The sequence below is a fragment of the Sus scrofa genome, chromosome 1 (genome assembly GCF_054392235.1).
Source record: "Sus scrofa isolate SSC_HxYL_T2T_F1_AM1 chromosome 1, Sscrofa_HxYL_maternal_Yorkshire_Landrace_v2.0, whole genome shotgun sequence".
NCBI classification, from domain to species: Eukaryota; Metazoa; Chordata; class Mammalia; order Artiodactyla; family Suidae; genus Sus; species Sus scrofa.
This window is the reverse complement of record NC_139383.1, coordinates 112,838,881-112,860,813: the sequence shown is the minus strand read 5'-3', so window position 1 is coordinate 112,860,813 and position 21,933 is coordinate 112,838,881. Positions and strand designations below refer to the sequence as shown.

The 21,933-nt window shown below is 38.3% G+C and overlaps 1 long non-coding RNA gene across 1 annotated transcript in view; it reads left to right on the top strand.

Moving 5' to 3' along the window:
• LOC106508959 (uncharacterized) overlaps positions 1–21,933 on the top strand; it is a 98,191-nt gene that overhangs the window by 41,824 nt on the left and 34,434 nt on the right. The gene's annotated exons all lie outside the window — the stretch shown is intronic.

Below are 21,933 nucleotides of genomic sequence, written 5' to 3'. Positions count from 1 at the left end.
CTCAAAGGCCTTGGAAATTTTAGAGGTGTAAAGAGTAAATTATAACCACCTAGTCTTTGGAATAAGTCTTGAGTTCAGTAAAATTTCCTGGAAAATTTTTTTAATAGTTGACCTCATAATTTCAAGTTTTAAAAGGTTATTTGTGATCTACAGTAGAAAGGATGTTGCATATCTTGCTCAAAATGATTCTTCAGGGAAAAAAAATCCAGAAATGTAATGATGTTCAATATTCTATAACTTAACCATTTTTGCCATTTCTATGTGCTTTTTTATGTCTTTAACTTGCAAAATTAATAGCTTTCTTGAGGTTTTTAATGAACAAAACTGCATCACTTTCTTTCCTTACATTATGACCTCTAGAATAATTTAAAAATACCTTCAGATCCAATTAAGGGCAAAAATTAAATAGAATCATAATCGTTTCTACATCTATTATCCTGTTTTGATTTTTAAAAATAGCGTTTTGGCTGATCTAGGCAACTCCACATAGTGTATGTACATTTACCTAAAATACATGGTTGGTTTTTAGTGGTTATCATTTTCTCATTCTCGAATGTGAGAACTGACCATGTGATTAAGCAGGGCCTTGATATATAAACTACTGTTCAAAATTTCTTTTTACTTTAAAATTAAACACCATTTAGTTCACGTAAAAGGGAAAAAAAAAGCCACGTTGAATGGGAAGATCGTTGAGGGCAGTGGACGTGCCAGATAGTTTTACCTCATTACCTAGGATTGTGCTTTGCACAGTATGGGCATACAAAAAAACTCTTCAAAATTCTGTTGAAGGGGGATTCAATTAAATCTGATTGGCTTTTCACAGTAAGATGAAATTCACATCTAGCAATATATTTAATAGTTCATAATTGTTCTTTGTAAACATCATCATCCTACTAAGTATTTTAGTATCTTGAAAATGTCAAAGGAGTAATGTCTTACCTCTGGAATTTTGTAGTTGGCAATATTATGGTATATGAGATCATTACGAGGAGAACAGCTAGCAGGATGACATCTTCAAAAACCTTTGGAATAGAACTCAGGTAATCATATTCTCTCAAAAAATACCTCAATGATTACAACATTATTTTTCTTTTTGTCTTTTTGCCATTTCTTGGGCCGCTCTTGTAGCATATGGAGGTTCCCAGCCTAGGGGTCTAATCGGAGCTGTAGCCACCCACCTACGCCAGAGCCACAGCAACGTGGGATCTGAGCCATGTCTGCGACCTACAGCTCAGGGCAACGCTGGATCCTTACCCACTGAGCAAGGCCAGGGATCGAACCCGCAACCTCATGGTTCCTAGTCAGATTCATTAACTACTGCATCATGACAGGAACTCCTACAGCATTATTTTTCTATCCAAATTCTCACCAGAACAATTTTATGTAGCAGTTAGAAGGAAAAAAAAAAAAAAAAAAAAAACCACCAGGAGTTCCCATTATGGCTCAGCAGGACCTGACGTTGTCTCTGAGGATGCAGGTTTGATCCCTGGCCTCACTCAGTGCGTGGAGAATCCAGCGTTGCTGCAAGCTGCAGCATAGGTGAAAGATGCAACTTGAAGCCGGTGTGGCCGTGGCTGTGGCACAGGCCTGTAGCTGCAGCTCCAATGCAACCCCTAGCCCAGGTACTTCCATATCGTGCAGGTGTGGCTGTGAGGGGAAAAAAAAAAAAATCACAGCATAGACTCATATGAAGAGCTCTTTGTGGCTGCACTTCTTGGAAAGGTATGAACTTGTAAGAAGGAATGTCCTTGGGCTGAGTTTTTGATTTGCATCATTAGATGACCGTTACTTACTGTCTTGTTTATGCAGCTTCATAGTCACATCATGTTAACTGATTCATTCCTTCATTTACTGTATTCACACACACATCCCACGCTTGTCTTTGAAAGTTTCCCAAACCATACTTTTCTGATCTCTATCTTTGTTTTACTCTTTGTGTAAGGGAAGGTTAATAATAAGAGGAAAGAAATAACTGGAATAATTTCCTTCATCATCATTGTCATCCTTACCTTTGTCAATATTGCAGCTGTAATGAACTTCAAGGTTAGAGCTTGAGCATGAATTAATGTTTTAGCTCTTGAATTTGAAGTAGATAGTTTTAAGAAAGATGTCTGTTTACATGTGAGTTAGCTTGGCAGATAAATCAGAGAGCGGAACACCATATTTAATATCCAGGAGTGTAATAAGGATTTGTGATGCTTCCTGGAGGACTCAGGGTCTATAAACCAATGAATAGTTTACAATGAGACATAAATACAGCATATAAAACATGCAGCCTTTTCACAGTGGAAAACCTTGATGTCTTTGAGGTTTGGCAGTGATGAAAGAAAAGTACAGTTCTTAAAAATTTTCTATAAAGATGGTTTTATGTTTCCAACATTCATAGGAGGAAACTTTATTGCCTTAATTGGGCTGAAGGTGTTACTGGCCTAGAAAAATGGGAACAACTGAGGACCAGAGAGACTCCCCTGAAGGGAAAAACCCCTCCATCCCTAGTTAAGATCTGACTCCACGACTGAAAACTGGCTGCATTTGGAAATGATGGAAGCGGGAAGAAATTCTCTTAAGAAATGACCAGGAGGATGTTCTTGAAATAAAATGAGGAAAAAAAGCCCAGCAAATGAATAATTTATGGCTGAATCTCATCCTAAATCCTTATTTTTCTTAAGGAACACATGAACAATCTGTTAGACTTGAGCCCCTCTTCCTGAATGCCAATCTCAGCTTCTGTTGACATGACAGGAAACCATTTGCAAGCTCAGTGCATTTTTCAAGTTCAACTTTATTTATTCATTTTCCTGCAGATCTGCATAGTAAGTCATGGCTGATTTGCTCAGCAATAGAAATGCTTTACACATGCCCCTTTCTCCCAAGAGCACTGACTTCAGCAGAGTTGCCTCAATAATAGCCTCTGAACATGGCCTCAGAATCTTAGTACATGCCTGCAATCCCCACAGGCTGCAATCTATTTCCTGTCAGCTCTCTCCCAAGCTTACTACTGGAGTCCAGATTAGTTGAAATGCTTGGCCATGCCCATCCCTTCAGGAAGTTCTAAAGCTACATCTAGTTAATTAAGTGTGGGTGTGAGGAAACAGAGACCCTGCTATGCTTTTTTGCTAGAATCAGGAAATTATGATTTGAAAGAATCGCCAGCTAGCAGCTGTCAGTTTAAGTCTGGCCTTTTGCACTGGCATTTCTGGGTTTCCTTAAAATGCAAAAAGAAGTGATCAGAAAGAGAAGGTAGAAAAACAAAACAACAATCCCATTTAAAATCATATCAAAAAGAATAAAATACCCAGGAATAACCCTAATTAAGAAAGTGAAAGATCTACACTCTGAAAACTATAAAACATTGATGAAGAAAACTGAAGATGATACAAAGTAATGGAAAGATGTCCTGTGCTTTTGGATTGGAAGAATTAATATGGTTAAAATTGCCATACTACCCAAACGATCTACAGATTTAATGCAGTCTCTATCAAAATTCTTTGTGATGTTGTTCACTGAACCAGAAAAAAAAGTCCTAAAATTCATATGGAACGTTAACAAAAGACTCCAAATTGCTGAAGCAATCTTGAGAAAAAAACAAAGCTGGAGGTAAAATTCTCTCAACCTTAAAATTATACTACAAAGCTACAGTAATTAAAACAGTCATTGTGGCACAAAAACAGAAACATGGAACAGAATAAAGAGCTCAGAAAGAAACCCATGTGCTTATGGTCAATTAATCTACAACAAAGGAGGCAAGAATATATAATAGAGAAAATATAATCTCTTCAAGTGGTGCTAGAAAAGCTGGGAAGTTGCACATAAAACAATGAGATTATACCATTTCCTCATACAATATGCAAAAATTAACTCAAAATGGATTAAAGACCTGGATGTAAGACCTGAAACCATAAAACTCCTAGAAGAGAACATAGGCAGAGCACTCTTAGACATAAACCATAGCAATATTTTTTTTCTAGATCTGTTTCCTAAGGCAAATTAAATAACAGTAGAAATAAACAAAAACAAATGGGACCTAATTAAAAGCTTTTGCACAGCAAAGGAAACTATTCACAGAGCAAAGACGATGGAATGGGTTTGTAGTGATATGACTGACTAGGGGTTAATATCCAAAATACAGATAAACAACTCATACAACTCAGTATTAAAAAAATTCCAAACCACCCAATCAAAACTTGGGCAGAACACACGAATAGACATTTTTATAAAGAAGACATACAGATGGCCAACAGGTACATAAAAAGACACTCTACATTTCTAATTATTAGAGAAATGAAGATCAAACTACAATGAGTTATCACCTCTCACCTGTCAGAATGGCTTTTATCAAAAAGTCTGTAAATAACAAATGTTGGACAGGGTGTGGACAAAAGGGAATCCTTGTACATGGTTGTTGGGAATATAAATTGATACAAATACTTAAGGAAAATAGTGTGGAGATTCCTTAAAAACTAAAAATAGAACTACCATGTGATCCATCAATTCCATTCCTGGGTATATATCTGGAAAAAATGGAAACACTAATTTGAAAAGATGCATGAACCCCAGTGTTCATAGAAGCACTATTTACAATAGCCAGGATGTTGAAGTCACTCAGGTGCTCATCACAGACAAATGGATAAAGAAGATGTGGTATATATGCTTGTGTGTATGTGTGTGATGAAATATTACTCAGCCATAAAACAATGTAATTCTGCCATTTGTAGCAGTGTGGATGGACCTAGAGACTATTTTGCTTAGTGAGATAAGTGAGACAAAGAAATACAAGTGCTCTATGATATCGCTTATACGTGGAAACTAAAAAATAATATAAAAAATGTGTATGTAAAAGAGAAACAGACTCAGATATAGAAAACAAACTTGTGGTTATCAAAGGGGAGGGACAAACTAGGGGTATGGGATTAAGAGACAGAGACTACTGTGTCTTAATCTTTAGATAAGCAAAAAGGATATAACACTGGGAATTATAGTGAGAATTTTGTAATAATTTTAATGGAGTATAATATGTAAAAATACTGAGACACTATGCTGTACACCAAAAATTAATGTAATATTGTGCATTAACTATTCTTAAACAAAAAGTGACCCCCCAAATAATCTGGAGGGGTACCATTGTTTCTTATGGGACTCATCCCATTCAAAGCAGAAAAAAGAATTATGTGAAGAGGCTCTAGGACTGTGTGGCTGAGAACATAGTGGTCATAACTTAAATTTATAGGCTTCTTTCTAACTAAGGGTCTAGTCAGACTGTGAGTATAGTTGCTCTCCAAATAGTTTTTTGTTCCCAACATTGATATTAATGTGTGGTTAGTTAGCTGAGAATTTTGTGATAAATAGGGGAAAAAAAGATGAAAGAGTAGAAACACATATACTCTTTGATAAATTCCAGCTTAAAAAAATGTGCTTTGAAACAGAAAACTCAGAAGCATATGTATTCAAGGTTATTTACTGTAGCATCATTTGTAATGGTATATAACTTGAAATGACCAATTTGTTAACCACTAGGATAATGATACATATACAAGATTAAATTTTATGCAGCAATTAAAAAGAGTGAATGACAGCTTTACATATTGATCTGGAAGGATGCTCAAGGGTGATCTATTGCTGATTGTGATCAAAAAGGTATATGGCAGAGTGCTGTATCATAATTCCATTAAAAGTAAATAAAAATGGTTTGTGTGTGAGTGAATGCATGAGTAGGGATGAAAAGATACACCCCAAAATGCTAACAGCAGCTATCTAAAAGACAGGAAGTAGCAGAGAGAAGGGGTGAGTCTTAAACATCTGTGTACTTTGCTGTGTACTGGTTTGCTAGGTCTACCATAAAGTACTTAAACTGGTGGCCTAAACAATAGAAATTAATTCTCTCACAGTTCTGGAAGCTAGAAATCCAAAATCAAGGTGTCAGTAGGACTGGTTCCTTCTGAAGGCTACGTGGGAGGGATCAGCTACAGGATCTTGGTGCACCTCATAGTTTGGCTAACTCCACACCTTGCTTTGCATCATCTTCACTCTGTGAATGTCTGTCTCTGTGTCCCAATTTCCCCTTTTTATAAGGACATCAGTAATGGATAAGAGGCCCATGCTACTCCAGGGTGACCTCATCTTAACTAATTTCTATAACAGAAATACTCATTTCTGTAACAGCCCTGCTTGCAAATAAGGTACTGAGGGTTCCTGAGGTAGAGGTGAGGGCTTCAGCATTTGAATTTGGGTATCCAATTCCTGGGCATCTATCTGGAGAAAACCATAGTTCAAAAAGATAAATGCACCCCAATGTTCATTGCAGCACTATTTACAATTGCCAAGACATGGAAGCAACCAAAATTTCCCATTGACTGAGAAATGGATAAAGAAGATGTGGTACATAAATGCAATGGAATATTACCCAGCCATTAAAAAAGAATGAAATAATGGCATTTGCAGCAACATGGATGGACCTAGAAAATGATCATGCTAAGTGAAGTTAAACAGTGAAAGACAAAAGTCAAATGATCTCACTTGTATGTGGAATCTGTAAAAAGGATACAAATGATCTTATTTGAAGAACAGAAAGAGACTCACAGACTTTGAAAACAAACTGGTTACCTGAAGGGACAGGTGGGGGGAGGAGGGATGGACTGGGGGTCTGGCATTGGCATATGCACACTGCGGTATATGGAATGGTTGTCCAGTGGGGACCTTCTGTATAGCACAGGGAACTCTACCCAATATCCTGTGATCATCTAAATGGGAAAAGAAGCTGAAAGAGAATGGATGTGGGTATGTACTTGTATAACTGAATCACTTTGTTGTACAGCAGAAATGATCACAGCATTGTATATCAACTATACTTCAATAAAACTTTAAAAACTCCAAAAAAACCAAAAAATGAATTTAGGAGAGGGATGCAATTCAACATTTAATAGCAGGTATTTTGAAACTTTTTTAAAAAGGAAGAAGTGAGACGAGTACAGAGAAAAGGACATGATGGTTGGTGTCAAGGAGGCACAGATGTTCCCGACTTGGTTCTGGAAGCGTAGCTGCTCTCTAGCTATGCTAGAGCAAGTTAGCTCTCACTGCTTGGATACATTTTCATCTACAAGATGAAGGTTTGGCTAAGCTGATCTCTGAAGTCTTATCATACTTATAAGCAATCTGCACCTCTACACAACCTGACCCATATTTTGAGGCCAAGGGAATCCTCATTTTTTGTGGCTGGCTAACCACATAGGTCCTGAGGCAGTGCATTTTTTCCCACCCCCCATGTCCCACGTGCAGCAGAGCTCAAGCCTTGTATTTTTTCCACAGTGAACTCAAACCACTTGCCTGTATCTGGTAAAATGGCCCTTATATTCCCCAGGTGGCCCAGTGGCAATCAGCCTGAGATAATGATTTGCTGTAATTCCCTGTATCCATTAGTCCTATCCTCCCCTACATATAACACTGCTTTTTATATTCTCAGATCTTGGGGATGTTATTTAGCAACTGGGATTTTCTAGCACTGGATTTCTTGACCCCAGATCAGGACCTCATATAGCCTCTCAAATTCCCCTGTGTGATCTTCCTCCTTTATGTGACTGTCCCAGTTTGGGGTTTTTTGTTTGTTTGTTTTGTTTTGTTTTTTGTCTTTTCTAGGGCTGCACCTGTGGCATATGGAGGTTCCCAGGCTAGGGGTCTAATTGGAGCTGCAGCCGCCTGCCTATACCACAGTCACAGCAACGAGGGGTCCGAGCTGCATCTGCAACCTACACCACAGCTCACGGCAATGCCAGATCCTTAACCCACTGAGCAAGGCCAGGGATCGAACCCTCAACCTCAACCTCCTATTCAGATTCATTAACCACTGAGCCACGATGGGAACTTCTATTTTTTTGTTTTTGATTCAAATTTTTATTTTTACTTATTTTAACTTTTTAATCTTATTTTTTTTGCTTTTTGTCCATTTAGGGCCACACCCACAGCATATGGAGGTTCCCAGGCCAGGGGTCTAATCAGAGCTATAGCCACCAGCCTACACCACAGCTACAGCAGTGCTAGATCTGAGACACGTCCACAACCTACACCACAGCTCACGGCATCTCTGGATACTTAACCCATTAAGCGAGGCCAGGGATCGAACCTGCAACCTCATGGTTCCTAGTCGGGTTCATTTCCGCTGTGCCACGATGGGAACTCCTAACTTTTTTATTTTAAATTATTTTTATTTTTTCCATTATATGTGGTTCATAGTATCCTGTCAATTTTCCTTTGTATGGCAAGGTGACCCTGTCCATCCCTCTCTCTCTCACACACACACACATAGACATTCTTTTCTCACATTATCCTCCATTGTGTTCCATCACAAGTGACTAGATATAGTTCCCAGTGCTATATAGAAGGATCTCATTGCTATCCATTCCAAAGGAAAGAGTTTGCATCTAGTTAACCCCAAATTGTAAGTCCATCCTACTCCCTCCCCCTCCCTCTTGGCAACAAGTCTGTTCTCCAAGTCCATGATTTTCTTTTCTGTGGAAAGTTTCATTTGCGTTGTATATTAGATTCCAGGTGTAAGTGATATTGTGTGGTATTTGTCTTTCTCTTTCTTAGTTACTTCACTTCAAATGAGAGTCTCTAGTTCCATCCATGTTGCTGCAAATGGCATTTTTGTCCTTTTTTAAATCACTGAGTAGTATTCCATTGTATATATACCACATCTTCTTAATCCATTTATCTGTTGATGGACATTTGGGTTGTTTCCATGTCTTGGCTATTGTGAATAGTGCTGCAATGAACATGCAGGTGCATGTGTATTTTTCAAGGAAAGTTTTCTTCTGGATATATACCCAAGACTGGGGTTGCTGGGTAATATGGTAGTTCTATATTTAGTTTTCTGAGGTATCTCCATTCTACATTTAGTTTTATGAGGTGTCTCCATGCTGTGTCCATTGTGGTTGTACCAATTTACATTCCTACTAATGGTACAGGAGGGTTCCCTTTTCTCCACACCCTCTCCAGCATTTGTTATTTGTGGATGTTATTAATGATGGCCATTCTGACTGGTATGAGGTGGTACCTCATAGTAGTTTTGATTTGCATTTCTCTAATAATGATGTTGAGCATTTTTTCATTGTTGGCCATCCTGGCCCAATTTGTAATGAAGAATTTCTAGAAAAGCTAGAGCCCTTGTCTGAGAGACTGTGGAGGAGAGTGAATACCTTTCCCACAGGATATCTGTTGGACCAGATTCATCTTAGGAGAGGAGCAGAGTCAACCATGGCTGACCTCCGATTCATCAAGCTCCTTTCCTGAGAAATGCCTTGTGTCACATTTCACCCAACTCTCTTGGTTAGGGTCTAATAAAGTGACCCAGAAGTCATGTAAACTGATGGGCCAACATCTCCCTTTTAGGCTGTGATAGTTACATCTGTTGATGCCTGGGAACAGCAGTATCTGAGAGGTGACAGGGATATTTTCATCTCCCTCAAGCCTTTTGAGGGTCTTTAGATGAAGGTCATTTCAAACAAGACAAAGTCTCCACAGTCTTATCTCATGCAGTCATTCTAACTGGTGTTTATCACAACAGCGCCAGCTCTCTGGTGACCCAAGATCTTATTTATTGCAAAGACACATGGTTACAAATAGTTTTAACAGAATGGCTACTAAGGTAGATCAGATACATTTGAGTGGCTTTACTTTGTATCCTTTAATTACAGAACAGTGAACTGGGTGCTATGGTTTAAAAGGTGTGTTTACTTTGTTAATATTTATTAAAGTAAGTTGAATTGGTATTCTTTTCAGTTGCCTTCTGTCTTTTGCAATTTAAATTTCCTTTGTAATATGTAATTTGATACATATTATATGTATTTCTTCAAATTTCCCCAATATCTTTTTTTTTTGCTGAAAAAGTTTTTTTATGTTTATCTTTTTTAAATACATATTTTTATGATTTCACTGGTATCCTTTTTGTTTATCTTTTTGTTTAGTGATTCTTAAAGTACTTTCAAAGAAGCGTTTTTATTGCCAAAAAAGATGTGTGAAAATGCATGCGTGGGTATATTGTGAAAATGTGGATAACTATAATATATTTACATGTCATGATGTTATATGTTTATGATTTTCAATGCAAATTTTATTTGGTTTCATATATATATATTTCTTTACTTCCGGGCATTTCTAAATGATCTGAATTTAGTGGGAATTCAAAAGACCAAGTTAAATTTTCTCTTCAATTCTAGCTTTAGGGCATTTATGAGTCCCATGGATCAGTCTGCAACATTAGTTTTGTGAGTGATTAATTCCAAATGAATGATGGATTAGAGCCAACATGGAACCTGGGGTGGGTTTGGGACACTGTAAAGGAGCCACATGGCAAGAGGGCAAAGGTGAAGACCACCTACTTAGTATTAAGGTTGGTTAGTGGATAGCCAAGAAGCTAAGCTGAGGTTAGGATCACTGTTTTGCTTGTTACCTTTTTACCAATTATAAGGTAGAGATAGACCCTGCCTTTGGCTTTGGATATTTGGTTATGTGCTCTTGTGTCTTACATGAAAGGTTTTAGCTGGATAAACACTCTTTTTTATGACTACAGTGTGGAAATAGAAAAAGTTAAAATGTTTCTCTTGTTTATGCTTTATCTATACAAAGTGATAATATCTGTAAAGTCTCCAGTTGGTATTTGAATGGTAATGGTGCATGAACTCATATTGTTCTTATCTAGGACATGCATAAAATGGCAAGCTATTTGTAAATAATATTCCAGATAGAAACTTCTGTTTTAAACTATGTGGAAAGTTCACTGTGTCTGAATAATTGTGATTTCTCTGACTTTTATATTCTTAGAGTTTTTCATCTTTCCCTCTGGTTTAATATCACAGGACTGGGGAGCTCCTGTTGTGGCACAGCAGAAATGAATCCGACTAGGAACCATGAGATTGTGGGTTGGATCCCTGGCATCTTTCAGTGGGTTAAGGATCCAGTGTTGCTGTGAGCTGTGATGTAGGTCACAGACCTGGCTCGGATCTGATGTTGCTATGACTGTGGCATAGGCTGGTGGCTACAGCTCTGATTGGACCCCTAGCCTGGGAACCTCCATATGCTGTGGGTACGGCCCTAAAAAGACAAAAGGCAAAAAACAGACAGACAAACAAAAAAAATCACAGGACTGAATGGATTCCATTTAGGGGATGTTATCAGGCTTTGTATAGAAGGACAATTCCATTTGGCTTCTTATGTGCCATCTCTTTAAGTTCTATGTGGAAAGATGTTTTATGCATGTATACTCTGTTCCAAATTAACTTTGTTAAGACTATGAACTCATTGAAAGAGATCATGATAGAATTATCTTTGCCCTCTTCATAGTGCTTGTGGTAGGTGTTTGATGAATCTTTGTAAAATGAATAAACTCAGTCAGGTAAGGGATTCTTTTAAAGACAAATCCATTTATTTCAGAAACAATAAAGTTTTCCTTCAAAAGGCCTTCGTGTTTTGATGCAAACTTAATCCTGATGACACAAAAATGATGCTTTAGATGGGTCACGAGAAAATCTGAAACCATTGATCTTAGTAAGAACAGACTCAGATTTACATTTGGTTTTTCTCCATCAAATCATGTCCCATGCATTGGCAGAGATGTTAACAAGCAGTCCGAGAACTGATCCTATTCTAAACATTTTCAGCTTGGGGAGGTTTTCCAGTAAAATGCCTATTACGTCTCAGAGTGTCACATTCTTTTAGTTGCCTGCCTGATGCCCTTTTGGGGAAAGATTTCTAGGTCTGCTAAAGATGAATAATACAAGGAAAGAAGTACTTCAGTCTACAAAGTAGTGTGCAGGGAACACAAGCATTGTTCAGGACGATTGATTTCTAAGGGACGAAGGCCTGAGACAAATAGTTACTCTGATTGCAGAAGCAAAAGGACTTAGTTGACTAAGTGTGAGTGAAGGACAGAGTACTTTTCTCTCACAAAGGATGAGGTCTAGAGAGCAGACATTCAGTCTGTTTCCTTCATCACTTTATTCCCATAACTTACAGCACAGATGCTTGTTGAATGATTGAGTGAATGAATAATATGGTAGAATTTAATTTTTTTGTTTTTAGTTTTGCTTTTCAGGGCTGCACCCATGGCATGTGAAGTTCCCAGGCTAGGGGTCGAGTGGGAGCTACAGCTGCCAGCCTACACCACAGCCACAGCAAGGCCAGGTCCTAGCTGTGTCTGTGACCTACACCACAGCTTACGGCAATGCCAGATCCCCACCTTACTGAGTGAGGCCAAGGATTGAAACCACATCCTCATGGATACTAGTCAGATTCGTTTCTGCTGTGACACAATGGGAGCTCCCAATACGAAAGAATTTTAATATCCAAGTTATGTATTAGGTGAAGAAGGATAATTCGGTCTAACCTCTAGGAAATTGCCATAACTGCCCTGACCTGGTTTGAAAGTAAACGTACAATTTTGTAGTGGAATGCAAAAAACAATCATGCGAGGAGCCGAGAAGATGCAGGGACTCAAAAAAGGGACCTTGCCTGATGGCAGAAAAACCTGAAAGCAGGTTCCTAACCAAGGAAGGGAGCTCACCTGAAAGGTACAAGCCGAAGGTGGGCTTCTGGTCAGGATAAAAGCCTGCCTGCATGGTACAAGCCGAGGGCAGGCCTCAGGTTATACAGCTCTCATTTTGATGTTGATGGGGAAGAATTGGAGCTTTCCTGGGAAAACAATTTCTGTGTTTGCACCGGAGAACATGGATTGTTTCTTGGGTGATCTAGTCTTTCCTGTTGTTTTATTTGTTGTTCAATTTTCCTCAGTCTTTCCTGATTATTTACTTCTTATTCTTATTTTCCTGTGATGATTTGTGATTTAACACAATTACAACAATAATATAATAAGAATTTCATCATAAAGGACTTTCCCCTATTTAAATCCAACTTAATTAAAATAGTGTTTATCTACTAACTAGTTATACAGTAAACTTTAGAGTTAGGATTTTAATGAGGTTCATAGCAGTTAGACATATGTTATTCTTGATCAAAAGACACCTAGCTTGATCAAAAGACGCCTATCTTATAGAAGCTTTTAAGTGATAGCTAGTTAAGTTGGCTTATATTTTCTTACACTGCCTCCCTGCCATAATGCTTTAAAGATAAGCACTAGTCTAAAAACAAGATTTGTTATGTCTGTGACCTCTTCAACTTGTGGAGATTGACTGGCCAAGGGATGATTTGCACTGAGTCCTCCTTTCCACATGATGTATTGTACCTAATTGCCCTTAAATTATACTCACTAAATTTAGTTTAAACAAAGATCTTAGGACGTGATGTATAGCTGCTGTACCATGTAAAAGTTAACCAATGTACTTTTAACACTATGATGTAATCTGTAGTTAGAAACCATCTATATAATCAACCACTTATGCCAATGAAATTTGATCAGTCCAGTGCCCTGAAAGAAGGGGCAAAGAGGCTGTCTCCATTGCAAAAGCCATCATGCGTCCCTCTCCTTTGGAAAGTGTACACTCCCTGGCCGCTGAAGCTGGCCTCTGGCACAATCACAATATTTATTCTGTTGATGATAGGAGAGATTACTTTAAAAAGATGCATTTCAAGTCTTTTGATTAAATCACTTTTAGTTAAACTTTATATTTTGAGATAATTGCAGATTCATATTGTAGTTGTAAGAAATAATACAAAGTGCCTTTTACCCAATTTCCTTCAGTGGTAACTTCTTACCAAAATATAATACAGTATCACAACCAAGACTTGCCCATTGATACAGTCAAGCCAGAGAACATTTCTGTCATAAGGATCCTTCATGTTGCCATTTAAATTTTTTTATTTTTATTTTTATAGCCATAGCCATCTCTTACTCTCCTAGGCTCCCTTCGCAGTCCCTGTCCTCTGGCTGATCTTGTCTCCATTTCTATAATTTTATATTTGAAGAATGTTAGATAAATGAACACACAAGGCCAGTAACCCTTTGGGATGGGCCTTCTTAGCATCATTTTCTGAAGATTCATTGAAGTGGTGCTGCCAGTTCTGCCAGTGGAGGTTTGGCTCTAGTGGGAAATATGAGAGGACCACCTGTCCGCATCAGGCAGGGACTGGAAGATCAGTGTCCTACTCAGCCCCATCAACATTACCCTGGCAGGGGCATCAGAATACCCCCTGGGTTCACTGGTTGGGGGATGAAGGACTAGCTTTCCCCTTGGCCATGTCAAGACCATCCAATGGGGGGGGGGTTTGGACTATCTCTGCCTCCTTCTGTGAGGGGCGGCTGAGCTGGGGTGGGTGCTTTATAGATTAACTTCCTGTGTGGTCCTACCCAAACCATAGCCTTCTCTCTGGCTATGTGGCATGCAGCATAGAAACCCAGAGGACTCACCACCCCAAGTCTGTAGGATGTCTGTTTCCTTCTAATTTTCCAAAGCACTTCCTGTGCTTGCTGGATTATGTCCAGGTTTTTTGAGTTGCAAGAGAGGACATGGGAGCGATGGGGCTATTCCATCTTGGGAGAACCAGAAGTCTCTGAATCTTCCTTTTCAAGAAAATTCTGTACAGTTCTTTTCAGTGCACTTTATGAATTGTTAACTTTGAGAGGCTATTAATTTTCATACTCGTAAGAGTGTGTAGTTTCTATTGCCATTCAGTGTATCTTGTATTTGAGACAAGTACCTGCATTAAATTCTTTAAAATAAGACTTTCATCAGGTTAAGTATTTAATGATGATCTGAGAGGTCAGCTTAGGGGGGAGAAAAAGACAAGGATGTAGTTCTTTCTGAAATAGTCTCATAATTTACAAGTGTTACTTTACATATTTTTCAAAACATAGCTCTCAGACAGTTCAGCTGATAGAGACTATCCATCGTTTTGGCATTCTGAAGACTTGAAAGACAATTCCTTATGATGGAATTTGTCCTACTTCTAAGTGGAAGGGGATAAGAAATTTTATGATCATCTAAAATAATTTAAGCATGGTTTTTGATATTCAGGGTGCATATTATTGATAATCCATTATTTTACTCCTTGTTTTTATTATGTTCATGTTCACAGACTCTCTTCTTTCTTTTTGTAGCTCTTCTTTCCACAAAGATGTAGGGACTGTCCTATGTCTTTGCGGAATTGGAGTAATTTCCAATGTATTTGCCTATTAGAGACAGAAATTAGGGAAGGAGCACTGCCAATAAAATTACACTAAGGAAATTAATTAGCTTCAGCCATAAAACTTTTCAGCAGAACTCTAGGTCAAATGACCTCTCCCAAGACAAATCTTTTCTATAGACAACCTCTAAAAGTCCAAATCTCTGGAGGCAACCTAACTATGTCCTTATTAATTCAAAGTAAAGAATTCTAAGTAAGGGTCTCTTAAAGTAGAGAAACTATAGAAGAGATTAAATTGCCCAGTGGTTTTGGTTTATTTTGGGCAGTAAATCTGAACCCAAATTACAGTTTTAGTCTCTGACATTTACATGATATGAGTAATGATCTGCACACGTGAAGTCACACTTATAAATATTATACCCCACATTAAAGAATGTGTTTTCTACATTAAAAATCCCCTATAAAGCCTTGCATTTATTTAGAAGCTACTTGATAAATGTTGGCTGAAGAGGGGAATGACTTAGATCATTCAACTTTCCTCTTGTTAATAACTTCTTAGGCATGACCTATGTAAATGGTTCCGCCACTGCTGTCTTAAGTCAGCTTTCTAAGTCCTTTTTCATCACACTGTTCTGATTTGGCTTTTATAAGCTCCTCATGAACCGACCCTATCTGACTGATTCTACCCGATTTTCTGGTAGAAATGCTCCCTGCTTCAAATCTAGTTGTGCTGTGCCCCCTACTGTTTTGAAGCAAGGCCACGGACACTTCCGCTTATGATCGTGAGATTTCCCTCTGCCTAGCATCAGACTTCGGCCTGCAGTGTCCACCTGCATTCTTTTGCTTCCTTGTTCTCATCTGCAGCTAAAATTCTAGCTCATTTCTCCTTTCTTCAGTGATGCCTTCACTGAAATACTTCAGTACATGCTGTTGTATTTTCGTATAACCATTAAGACACACCACTGCACCTAAAATTTACCCTATTGTATGTAATCTTTCATCTTTTTTCCCTCTAATTTCTGTTTTCCTTCCCTCTAGCTAACGGTTTTTGTTACACCATTGTATACTCTGTTGAGGTGAAATCCTCACACCATAGGTTTTCATAACACTGTGTAGCACCTTCCTGGCACTGATCAGAGTTGTGGTTGCAGGACAGTGCCTCTGGCTCTTTAAATTCTCACCACGTGACTCACTCATATTTATTTTTTCAGGACTCAGCTTAAAAGTCATTTTAAAAGTGAAGACTTTGCTAACTCACTGACTAGGTCACTCTGCTAATGCTCTTATTAATTCTCTTTCATAGCACTTGAAATTTTAATAATTATGCATTGATTTATTCTGTTCAATAAATTTCTGTTGATGCCTATTATGTGCCAAGGAATGTTTCAGGAGCTAGAATTACATTAGTGACAAAACAGATACAACTTACATTGTATTAATGCTCTTATATTCCTACAGGAGGGGTGGACAATAAAAGGCAAAATAGGTAAGAAATATTAAGGATGTATTAGTTGAGATAGACTAAATTATGCTTCAGTAACAAGGAAGTTCACAATTTCAGTGCCCCTAACATAACAAATTTCTTACTCATGGAAAATATGCTTTCAGTCTGGATAACTCCCCAGGGAAACTTTCCTCAGCAATGGTTCTGTAGTTTGGAATGCTTTGATCTTTAGCACCTCAATCTGAAAATGAATTCAGCTTCATTATTACCAAAGCTGTGGAAGAGATCACTGGAAGATCTTGCTCTGGCAGTTAAATACCTTAGCATAGAAATGGCACTTGTCAATTCTGCTGATAATCCACTGGCCAGAGTTAATCACATGGCTCAATATATATGGAGACAGGGAGGGGAGATGAATTCTTCCGCATGCTTGAAAGGAAGGGAGAACCAGGTCTGGGTGAGCACCTAAGGTCGTTTCTGCAGAAAGGTAATGCTCTGGGGGAAAAAAGTAGATCAGGATAAGGGAATATGTTGTGCTTAAGTCATATTGAAATTTAAATAGAATGTTCAATTCAGGCCTCATTCACAAGCTGCTATTTGAGCAAAGATTAGAAAAAAGTGAAGGAGTGACCATGCCAATATGTTGGAGGAAGGGCATTCTACAGTTTGAGAAGAGCCAGTGCAAAGTCCTGAGGCCAATGAAGAACAAGATCTGTGTGGCTACTGCTAAATGAACAGAAGAAAGAGAATATGAGATAAATTAGAGATTGGTTTGGTGGTAGTCAGCTGATATGGGGCCTCGGGAACCATTTTAAGAACTTTGCATAAACACAGATACATTCTGATACTTTATTGAGGTGTAGCTCACCTATCATAAAATTAACCTTTTTCAAGTGTACAATTCAGTGGTTTTTAGTATGTTCACGGAGTTGTGCAATCATTCCCACTGTCAATTTAGAACATTTCATCATCTCAGAAGGAAACCCCATAACCATTAGAAATTGTTTTCCCTGCCCCACACATCTCCCCAGGCTTGTTTCTATAGATTTCCCTATTCTGGACATGTCATGTAAATAGCATCATATAGTATGTGTGTTTTTGTGGCTGGCTTCTTTTACTTAGCATAATGCTGTTTGTTTTGTCTTTTTAGGGCCACACCCCTGGCATATGGAGGTTCCCAGTCTAGGGGTCAAATTGGAGCTATAGCTGCTGGCCTACACCATAGCCACAGCAATGTGGGATCTAAGCCACATCTGTGACCTATACCACAGCTCATGGCAATGCCGGATCCTTAACCCACTGAGAGAGGCCAGGAATCAAACCTACGTCCTCATGGATGCTAGTCAGATTTGTTTCTGCTAAGCCATGACTGTAACTCAAGCATAATGTTTTTAAGGTTTATTCATGTGGCAGCATGGATTAGTGGTTTGTTTTTTTTATGGCTGAATCATATTTCATTGTTTGGATATAACATTTTATTCACCTTTTCATCAGTTAACGGAACTTTGGGTGGTTTCCACATTGTGACAATTATGAAAAGTGCAGGCTTTTTCTTTTTCTTTTCTTTTTTTCTTTTTCTTTTTTTTTGTATTTGTAGGGCTGCACCTCTGGCATATGGAAGTTCCAGGCTAGGGGTCAAATTAGAACTACAGCTGCTGGCCTGCACCACAGCAACACCAGATCTGAGCCATGTCTGTGGACTGTACCACAGCTCACGGCAACACTGGATCCTTAACCCACTGAGTGAAGTGAGACCAGGGATTGAACATGCATCCTCATGGATACTGGTCAGGTTCAAAATCACTGAGCCATGATGGGAACTCTGAAAAGTGCTGCTATTAATACTCATGTTCAAGGTTTTATGTGGACACATGTTTTAATTTCTCTTATGAAATTGCTGGGTCATATGACATTTCTGTGTTTAAACTTTTGAGGAACTGCTAGACTTTGGCCAAGCAGGTGCACACTTTTACATTGCCATCAACAATGTATAAGGTCTCCAATTTCCTACATTCTCACAGATAGTTATTGTCTGTATCTGTTTCTTCCTACCCATCATAGTGGATGTGAAGTGGTACCTCACTGTGGTTATGATTTGCATTTTCCTGTGGCTGATGTTGATGAGCATCTTTTCATGTGCTTTTTAGCCATATTTATATCTTCTTTGGAGAAAGATCTGTTCAGATCCTTTGTATTTTAATCAGGTTGACACTTCAGCTTTTACCCTGAGAGAAATTGTGAGCCTCTAAAGTTTTGAGCGGATGAACGGAGTAATTTGAATTATGGAATTTAACAGATCATGCCACGGTGTTGAGAATGGCCTGTAAGGATGTAAAGATGGAATTAATGAAGGTCATTGGAGTAAATAGGTTGAAAGATTATTGTGACTTGGACAGGGGAATAGCAGTAGAATTAGGAAGAAATGTTTGGATTCTGAATTTATTTCGAAGGTAGAGTTAGCAAGGTTTGTTGACAAATTGAATGTAGGGCAAAGAAAAAATGAATGAGTCAAAGATGACTCCACAACTGTGATCAGAACATCTATAAATAAAGAGTTGCCAACACTTGAGATCTGTTCCACTATATATGGAACAGATCTGGAGACTAATCCACTTTTTTATTTTACTTTTCTTTTTCTGTGGTTTTGATTTGCATTTCTTTTTAAAAAATTATTTTATTATAGTTGATTTACAATGTTCTGTCAGTTTCTGCTGCACAGCAAAGGAACCCAGCCATATTGTGTGTCTGTGTGGCTTTTTTCCTCAAACTATCCTCCATCATGCTCTAACACAAGGGACTGGACACAGTTCCCTGTGCTAACATATAACAGGGCCTCATAGCCCATCCATTCCAAATGCAATAGTTTGCGTCTAACCCCAAACTCCCAGTCCATCCCACTGCCTTCCTCTCCCCCTTAGCAACCACAGGTCTGCTGTCCATGTCTGTGAGTCTGTTTCTGTTCTGTAGATAGGTTCATCTGTGCCATACTTTAGATTCCACATATAAGTGATACAATATGGTATCTTTCTCTTTCTGACTTACTTCCCTTAGTGTGAGAATCTCTAGTTGCATCCTTGTTTCTGCAAATGGCATTATTTTGTTATTTTTTATGGCTGAGTAGTAGTCAATCGTGTATATGTACTGCATCTTGTTAAGCCATTCCTCTGTCAATGGACCTTTAGGTAGGTTCCATTTCTTGGCTATTATGAATAGTGCTGCAGTGAACATATGGGTGCATGTGCCTTTTTCAAGGGATGTTTTGTCTGGATATAAGCCTAGGAGTGGGATTGTTGGATCACGTGGTAGTTTTATATTTAGTTTTCTGAGGTACCCCATACTTTTTTCCATGTGGTTGTACAAATTTACATTCCCACCAACAGTGCAGGAGGGTTCCCTTTCGTCCACACCCTCTCTAGCATTTGTTATTTGTAGTCTTATTAATGATGACCAGTGTGAGGTGGTACCTCATAGTAGGTATGATTTGCATTTCTCTAATAATTAGTGGTGTTGAGCATTTTTTCATGTGCCTATTGGCCATCTGTATGTCTTTGGAGAAATGTCTATTCAGGTCTTTCGTCCATTTTTCAGTTGGGTGGTTTTTTAACTGTTGAGGTGTATGAGTTATTTTACTTTTCTTATTGCTAGCATTCTCTACTATACTTCAAAATCCTTGAGATCAGGGACCCTGCCATTCACGTTCATCACAACATTTCCAGCTTAGAGCTTAATCCTGACATAAATAACCAAATAAATGAGTGATGGTATAAGGCCAAACACCATGCATTTTTGAAAAACTGAATTTAACAGACTTTTTTGGGGAAACTATACATTGATTTCATACGAACCCAATTTTCTTTTAGTTTCTGTTTTAAATTACTCCAATCATTATGTTATGCTCAAGAGCATAGACATTATAGCCAGACAGTCCTGGATTTTGCCTACATCATACCACTATGACATTGGACCCATTACCTAACTGCCTTGAGCCTCAGTTTTCTTTGTATTTTAAGGGCATTGTTACTCCTCTCAAAAGAGTTCTCTTAAATATTAAATGAGAACACTTGCGAAGCCCTTAGCATAAAATTTGGCATGTGGAAAGAACTTGCCAAATGATGTCTCTCTTTCTCACTTTGCTCTGTGTGTGTGTGTGTATGCACATATATACCTCCGCATACACAGGCAAAATGCCTATTGATTCAGTATATATTTAATATTTTAAGTTAATGTGTTAAAGCTGTATATTTCACGTAACGTTGAAATATGTGTTGCCCCAAACACTATTTACATTATTCTTATGTTAAATGAAGAGGAAAAACTATGGGGGATTTGGAAACAGGGGCCTGATGTTTGAACCCAAATCTACCATTTACTACCTCTGAGGATTGTTCTTCCTGAGATTCCATTTTTTCCTCCACAAAATATGATAATGTTAACCACTCTCACCTTGTATACCTAATAGGGTTAAGAGGAGGATCAAAATAGAATGTATACTGCTGCTAATGTTATACGTCTTTATCTACTTAATGTTATATGTTAAAATATTAGGTGGTTCTTATTACTCTTTGCAGTCTATTTTATTCTGGGGATGTGATAGCATTAAAGAAGGTATTTTTTTGAGTGAATCCTGAGAAAATAGTAAAAGCACAAAGACATTTATTAGAAACACACTGTCCAATAATCTGTTAAAACATCTGTGGCAATGAAATAATAAAAATCCAAGACATGACTTTAAGGGAGGCATTGGTGTGGAACTCAGAGCATTTTTCCTGGGTTTTATTCAATGACATGTCAGACTCATTATCTTTGATGCATTGGGTTCCAGTGTCTGAAGCTGAGGACTGCACTTCCTACAACCAGTTGTGAAAGAACAAATGATGCTACAAATAGATAGCTCAGCATCTTCTCTGCTCTGAAGTACAGGTCACAGAGAACACTTTAGTGTGGGAAATGGGGTCCAGACTGTTCTGGCCTTTAGGCTTATTTGTATCGGAGGCATAGAGCATATAGTAGATACTCAGTAATAGTTATTTGTTGATAAACTTCTATCATTACATCTTAGATATTTAATTTGGGGCCATGTGGGAAGTGTGAGAATAGGGAAAGTCATAAAGAAGACCATATTAGAGTTCAGTTGTGGCTCAGCAGTAATGAACCTGACTAGTATCTGTGAGGACATGGGTTCGATCCCTGGCCTCACTCAGTGGCTTAAGGATCCAGCATTGCCATGAGCTGTGCTGTAGGTCACAGATCTGGCATGGCTGTGGTGTAGGTTGGAGGCTACAGCTCCAATTTAATTCCTAGCCTGGGAACTTCTTTATGCTACACATGCAGCCCTAAAAAGAAAAAAAAAATAAAAAAGACCATATTAATACACTGAGATTGTAACATTTTGAAATATATCAAAAAGTGAAAGATGTATGTTT